An 8,149-nucleotide genomic window follows, 5' to 3' on the forward strand; every position below is an offset into this window, starting at 1 on the left:
AAAAAAAAAAAAAAAAAAAAAAAAAAAGGACAAATGGGACTGATAAAATTAAAAACTTCTTCATAGCAAAGGAAACAATCAAAAAAGTGAAGAGACAACATAGAGAATGCCAAATAACATTTTCAAATTATACATCTGACAAAGAGTTAACATCCAAATGTAAGGGGCTCTAAAGGGGTAACTTTTGAGGACTAAAGACAAAATTGTAACTCTTATGTCTGGCTCTTCTCTGTGGAATAAAAAGCAAAGAAAGAAATGTTTACATGTTTTACATAAACAGAACATATATCTCTAAGAAATTTTTAGAAAGATAACTCTATGTTTCCCAGCACAGAGGGAACAACCATAACCTATGTCTGGAAAATATCTTACCAAATCCCTAAATGACAAAGAGAGAACTATGGATGATTAGAGTGCTGTCCCATGGCACCCTAATCTTGTCTTTCTGGAGGCTAACCAGACAAGAGCAGACAAGAGCAACATTTGTATGTGAGACCAATAATTAAAGTGTATGGAAAGAATCAAGGCAGATGTGGCTCAGTCATAGGTCACAATATATCCACTCTATCTTTGTTGTGAGCTACTGAGGGTCTCAAATTGACCTGTACCGAGTAAAGGGGGTAAAAGTGATATTCAAAGAGTCAAAAATAAGGGATATGCTATATGAGAGAATGAATATGTGAGAGTAGTTTGCTCTTAGGTTAACCTTTAATAGTCAAATACATAGACATTAAACATAAAAGCATTTATCATCATTTTTCCTAACCATTGTCAACTATTTTCTGTTTATTTTACCAGTCGTGTTTTCTTCCACACAAACTTGTGCACAATAGTAAAAATAAAACATTTAAATATGTGTTCAGTTTAAATTTTATTTGAAAAAGCTATTAAGATAATAAAAATGCAATTTGTGTCTATATATAATTATTCAGAATAATGGCCAAAGGAAATGAAATGAAACAAACCATCAGCCTGCATGAAGTCACTGTTTGCCTGTTAGTCCTGCTGAGTGTCTTGCAGCTTCAGATATAGCTTACACATTCAGTTTCTGTTATGATACTGTGACTATTTGGAAATGAGCAGCGATGCCAATGATTATCAGACATCCTTCATTGTGGACCAGTACAATTGGGAATCCTTCATCTTTTTCTCCTGAATTTTCAGCCATGAGAATGCACAATGCCATTTAGAATAGCTTCCTGTAACCATATTAAAGTGAAAAATTGGACAGCTATTCTGAATATCTCAGCAACAGTGCTGCAAAATTACTTCTGTCCAGTATTTATGTTATGTCAGTTTTTTGCATATCTGTCTTTTCATATGAATGACTGAAAGAATGAGGAGAGAAAATAAAGGAGTTACAAACTATAAAAATTCTCATTTTTAAAAATTTCAGGAGGTAGATATTAAAGGTACACAGACTCAAATATGTTGGGAGATCCTTTATAGGCAGGGGCTTAATTAGACCACTAAGGTCTGTTCTATTGCCTTGTACAAAATGACTTAAAGCTATTTTGGAGAGTCAGGCTTGGCTTGATCATAGCCATTTCTGGTCAAACTCCTCCCCCATTATAATTGTGATATTTTCCTCCTCTGATTTTCTTGACCATTTGGTTACTGTCAGGATAATTTATCTGACATTTACTAGCACTAGGCTTGTAGAGTTAATTAACTTTTCTTATTCCTAGATCACCTACACTATAAGCCTGTAGGGTAAGTTCTTGGTATCTTTTTCATTGGTATCCATCATAATACTAGGCACACAGCTGGGCTCAAGAAGAAAATTACAGTTTTGAAATTTCAAGTAGGAAACATAATTCAGAAGCCATGGAGTCATGGGATCTATATTAATGACAACAGACAATTTGGCCATCTATCTGAGTGGATAGGCCTCTTCCCAGAACACTAAATGTCACACTTTACACTGCACCAGAATCACCTGGAAGGCTTGTTAAAACAAGATATTAGAATACAGTCCCAGATTTTCTACCTGTGGGTATGAGTGGGGCCTGAGAATCTGCTTGGTACTGTATTTTACAAGCATTCTCTTATTTTCCATACCGACTTATGAAATGGGGTTTATATTTTTTTCCATTTTTAATTGACATGCAACACGTTTAAGGAATACAATGTGATGTTTCAGAACAAGTATTCATTCTGTAGTGAAAAAACATCACTACAGGTATTTAGCATACCCATTTCCAAAATATCATTTCTTTGTGGCCGGAACATTAAAAAGTCTTTCTTCAAGCCAGGTGTGGTGGTGCACGCCTGTCACCCCAGCAATTGGGAGGCTGCAGATGGACGACTGCTGCTAGCATGGATTAGTGAGTTCAAAGATAACCTGAACTGCACAGCGAGACCCTAGCTCAAAGACACCACCCCACGTCTCTTTTCAAAACAAATCTAGTTCTTTTGAATATAATACGCTATTGCGAACTATAGCTACCCTATGGTGCAATAGAGCACCAGAATTTATCCTACCTCTTCAATTGTAACTTTCTTGAAATAGAGTTATTTAAATCCTGATTTCATAAACTTGAAAACCCCTGTAGGTGACGGTCTGGGTAGAGCAGCGGCACTGGCCACTTCCATTGCCCCGGAGGTAGGGGGGTGTAAATGTGAGTGAGAAAATTAGTATATGTCTTTTCCAGAGTCTAAAGAGCCAGAAAATAAACTCGAGGAAAACAAAAACATAAAGGGTACCTACTCTGATCTTCTGACCCCATCTGGTGGTTTCCACTTCGATTGAACCAAAGCACTGATTTGTTGTCTCCCCCTACTGGTGGTAATCGAACGCTCAGCCCGGAAGTCTGTTGGCTCAGTTGTGTGAGGCGGGGGTTTCTCTTCCGACCGTTAAGAGGGTTTTCCGAGGAGGCGATAAGATGGCTGAGGCGGTTAGTGGGTTAGTCCCCTCTCCCTTTGCCCCTCATTCTTGTTCTGTTTTTGTTGTTGTTTGTTTTGTTTGTGTTGTTTGTTTCCATTTCCGACTTGTGGAGAACTTTTTTCTCTGTGTAGCTTTTGTTCGAATCCAACTATGGCTCGGAAAACGTACAAATTTGTTTCTAAAAACCATTACAAGAACTTTATACCTTACATATTTATAAATGTATAAAAAATCTTTGGGGGTTGGAGATATGGGAGGGAAATTGGCTGAGGGAACTAGACTATTAATCGGAACATTTTTCCTGCCAAACGAGCAAACCAGTCTGGAATATCTGACAAAATAAACCTTTAAAAAAGTACTTAAATATACTCTTAATTGATGAAAAAGTCTTCATCTTCCCCTTTAGATATATTATCTTTGTAATGAGTGTGTTAAGCTTTACAAAAACTGTAAAGGAAATGTGGAAGCGTGACATATTTCCCATTTCCTCATGCGCGCGTCTGCACGTCCTTAAGGGTTCTTATGATTTTAGAGGCACTGAAATAAGGTGGTGATTAGTTTACTCTTTACTTCGCTAGGTAGTCACGTTGTGAAGAAGTCAAGATGTTGAATCGAAGTAATGAGTTTATGTGGCCACTAGGGCGTTGAGGTTTTTGGAATATGTGTCTCCACACATAACGGCCTCTGTCACCTGACCCCTCCCCCCCCATAAAAGCCCACCGGAAATAGCCAAGGTTGGAGGCATAAATCTGTAATCCCAGCACTCTGGCAGGCTGAGGCAGGAGGACCTCAAGTTTAAATCCAGCCAGGGCCAAAACACACACACACACACACACACACACACACACACACACACACACACAAGGGCGGGGGATTTAGCTCAGTGGTTGCGCTGCATGCTTTGCAAGCGCAAGAACCCGAGTTTAATCCCGGTACCAAAATAAATAAATAAATAAATAAATCCAACCAGGGCAATTTAGTGACTTAGCGAGACCTTATCTCAAAAAATATTTTTTTAAAGGGGAAGGGGTGGGGATATAGCTCAGCCTGAATGTAATGGGTTCAATCCTCAGTACCACCAAAAAAGAAAAAAATTTTTTTTTTGTACCTGGGATCAAACTCAGGACCTTGTGCTTACCAGGCAGGCACAGTGCCACTGAGCTACATCCCTGGCCCAGCTATAATAATTTTGGAGTTGTATGTGTGCATGTGTGTGTGCGTGTACATGCATGTATGCATGTATTTCTTAGCCTACATAGATGGTGAACTCGTGTTGAGTTTTTGTAACCAGCCTTGCATCCCTGTAATAAAACTCATGTGCTCATAGTATATAATACTTTTATATAGTGCTAAAAACTGTTAATATCTTGCTAAAGGGCCGGGCATTTAGCTCAGTGGTTCGGTGGCCTGCCTTGCAAGCGCAAGGACCTGAGTTCGATCCCCGGTACCACACACATGCACACACACACACACACACACACACAAAGAAATCTTGCTAAGGATTTTGTTTCTATCACAAGGGATACTGACCTGTAATTTTCTTTTTTTAAACTGTCTTTAAATGATGTTGGTATCACAGTATAACACACACTTATATATAATGAATTTTTTATATGAGTTGGTATGTTTCTGCCTCTTCTGTTTTTGGGGAAGATATAAGTGTAGAATTGATGTTCATTGTTCTTTAAACATTTGGTTTAAGCCAGACATGGTGGCTTATGCCTGTAATTCCAGAAGTTTGTGAGACTGAGGCAGGAGGATCACAAGTTCAAGTTCTTCCTGGGCAGTATAGAATAAGAAAATCTAAAAAAGGGCTGGGGTTATAGCTCAGTGTGAAGGCCCTGGATTCAATCCCGAGTATCACACACACAAGCCGTTTGGTTTATTTCTCCAGTGAAATCATCTAGGCTATTAGAATTATCTATTTCATATTGGGTATGTTATAGTATTTTGTGCTTTCCCAGAAATAGATGTTTTTCATTAAAATTGTCAAATTTTTCTATATATAAATGTTCTCTCATTAGCTTTTTTATTTCAGTAGGGCCTGTTGTGATATTCTCTGGATTTTTTGTGGTACTGGGAATTGAACCCATGGTCTTTGCACCAAGCTATATCTCCACCCCTTTTTGTTTTGCTTTGGTACTGGGGAATTGAACTCATCATTCACACCAAGCTACATCCCAAGTTGCTATGACTTGTGTGTAGATGCTCCCCCAAAGCCTCACATGGTCATAGGTGGTGCCTTTTCAGAGGTGGCTAGATCTAGAGTATGTGATTGATTCATGGTGCAATGCTAGGTTTAAGGATGCTAAGATTAAGAATGTGAGTTTTATCCGCCCTAAGGGCAGATAGCCTGGATATAATATAAGGGACAGTAAGAGACTTGCTGCTAGTTACTTGTAGTTTGTCTCTCATTGCTTGCTTTTGGTGTCTTCTGGCTGCCATGAACTGTTTCTCCTCTGAGATGCCCCTCTGCCATAACACCCTGCTTTGGAGCCAGCCAACTGTGAACTGAAACCTCTACAAACTGTGAGCTACAATAAACCCTTCCTCTTTTAACTATAGGTGTCAGGTATTTTGTGTCAGCAATAAAAAAGTAGCTAAAACACCAGCCCTATTCATTCATTCATTCATTCATTCATTCATTCATTATTTATGAGACATGGACTCTAAGTCAATAATTTGTTCAGGCTGGACTTAAATTTTCAAGTCTGCTTCTTCAACCTCCCAAGATGCTGGGATTAAAAGCATGTACCATCATGGTTGGCTATAATATAATTGTTTTAAAATCCTCTGTCCATACACTGTGAACCACATAAGACAATAATCTAATTTTTTCTGTAATTTATGAACATAATCTAGAATACTTAAGATCAGAAATAAAGTCTCATGTTTATCTGTACTTAGATCTTTTCATCGCTCTTCCTGATGTTCCAATATTTTTCCTATTACTAGTTTATTTTTCTAGTTTGTAAATTTTTTTTCTCTTAGGGTAGGTTTGCTGGTGAGAAATTCTCTTAGTTTCCTTTATCTGAAAATGACTTGATTTCCCCTTCACTCTTGAAGGACACTTTCCCATAGAGTTGACAGCTCTTTTCTTTCAGTTCTTAAAAGATAATGTCCTCTGGCTGTAAAGTTTCTCATGAGAAATCATTGTCATTCAGAAATTTTTGCTCTTCTAGGAAGGTGTCATTCTTTTCTTGCTACCTTCAAGTTTTTTCCCTTTGTTATTAATTTTCAGATGTTTTATTTTAAGGTGTTTTTATGTGAATTTCTTTATGTTTATTCTGTTTAGTGTTCACTTAACTTCTTGAATTTGTAGGTTTATCCCTTCCAAATTTGGGAACTTTTAAACCTTACTTTTTGGAGTATTTTTTAGGAAAAAGTACTAGAATCTGAATCTCTAGTTAAAATGACTCAAGCATTTAAAATTATTGTTTTCAGATAACCTTTCCAAAGTTTATTACAGATTTTATTACCGTCAATAGGGAATTCAGGTATCTGTTTATTCCCTCATCAACAGAAGTTATTAACCTATTAAGCTTTTGTCAATGTTTGAAACAAAAATATCGGTGTTTTAATATTTACGTATTTTTAGTGAAACTGAGCATATTTTCATGTGCTATTTGTATAGCATATTTGTTGACTGTATTTCTTTTCTAGTTGGCTATTTTCATGATAACTTTTTTGATGTGCAGTTTCCTTCCTTTTCTCCCTGCTTTCTTCCCTTCTTTCTCTTCCTCCTTTCCCTTTTTCTTCTCTTTCTCCCTCTCCTGTCCTGCAGATTGAACCCAGGCTGGGCTTGAATTTGGAATCCTCCTGCCTCAGATTCCCAGAGTGGTAGGGTTACAGGTATGTGGTACCATATTTTTCTTATTGATCATTAAGCTCTCACTGTACATTTTGGAAATTATTCTTTTGTAGTTTTTGCCAGTTTGGTGTTAGATTTTATAAACCTTGTTTTGTTTTTTGTTTAGCCAAATAAAAAATTTAAAAGTTTTAGCTATTAAGTTTTTGTCCCGTTTAAGGTTTACTTCCCTAAGATTAGAAAAATATTCTTTCATACTTTGTCTAGCATCTCCATGCTTTCATTTTCACAATTAAATCTTGGATTCATCTAGAATATATTTTCATGTAAAAGTGAGATAGCAGTAGTTATTTTCTATTAGGTTTTGGAAGGGAAAGTACCATTTATTCGAGTGTTGTATATCTAGGAGGAAGGAAACATTAGAAAACTGTGGAGTTGAGGGACTATCTCTTTTCTCAGTATTCTTTTGGGATGCTATGCAAAGGAAAGTTTGAATCAGTTGGAAATGTGAAGGCTGACAGAAAATAAGTTTAAAGACTTAGAAAAGTCAGAAGTTTTACTCGATATCATTTTTTGGGGGGGTACCGAGGATCAAACTCAGGACCTTCTGCTTTTGAGGCAAGGCGGTAGCACTACTGAGCTAAATCCCTGGCCCCTACTCAATATCATTTTTGTTTTTATTAGAGGCTAAGAAGAAATAGGAAAAAAAATTAATACTTTTATGATTTGTGTGTTGCTGTTGATTGGTGGATGGGCTTTTCCTCTGGACTAAAAAAGACGTGTGGTGACTCATACTGACATAGCATTGCCTTTATAGTGGGTCCTGGTGGGACACTTGTCTACACTGATGATTTACAGGACGATAAACATTTATTTAGTTAAAAAATGTTTTCTAATTACATATCAAAGAGGCAGTATAGGGGGTTATGCTTATGTCTTTGGTCTCTGGAATCACTCTGCTTGTGTTTAAATCCCAAACTGATCACTTACTGGCTGTGTGATTTGGATAAGTTACTAAACGCTTCTGTACTTTGCATTCTTTATCTATGAGGATATTAACACCTCACAGGATTTTGCAAGTGCTTCTGTGTTTAACATATAGGAAGCAACTGATAAATGTGAGCTACTATTAGTGCTAAATCCTTGGACATAGAGCACAGTATATGGTCCTGGCTCATTATGAACCTCAAATTCTTGAGTGAAGAGATAAGTTTACAAAGTTACAATAGTGATAATTACTCTAAAAAAAGAATAAAGGTTTGAGATAGAGTTTCACAATGGAGTGGGAGGATAATTTTCATTTAGATAACATGATTAAAAATGTCTCTTAAGGTAAAATTTAAACTTTAAGAAAAATCCGGCAGTTTAAAAAATGGAGAGAACTAAGTACAGTGGTACATGCCTATAATCCCAGTAGCTCGGAGGCTGACACAGGAAGATTGCATTTGAGCCCT

General features: G+C 37.0%; 1 protein-coding gene across 3 annotated transcripts in view; it reads left to right on the top strand.

The window, feature by feature from the left end:
* The first annotated feature begins 2,826 nt into the window (after positions 1–2,826).
* Ccnb3 (cyclin B3) overlaps positions 2,827–8,149 on the top strand; it is a 96,774-nt gene continuing 91,451 nt past the window's right edge. For 2 of the 3 annotated variants that reach the window (XM_010606297.2, XM_010606300.2), the window contains exon 1: positions 6,699–6,739. The gene's annotated coding sequence lies outside the window, so the exon portion shown is untranslated. Of the gene's footprint in view, positions 2,906–6,698; positions 6,740–8,149 lie in introns of those variants that run through there. The other variant, XM_010606298.1, reaches the window with a different exon arrangement.

This window comes from Fukomys damarensis, unplaced genomic scaffold (assembly GCF_012274545.1).
Source record: "Fukomys damarensis isolate Sample0158 unplaced genomic scaffold, DMR_v1.0_HiC HiC_scaffold_39, whole genome shotgun sequence".
In the NCBI taxonomy this organism is placed as follows: Eukaryota; Metazoa; Chordata; class Mammalia; order Rodentia; family Bathyergidae; genus Fukomys; species Fukomys damarensis.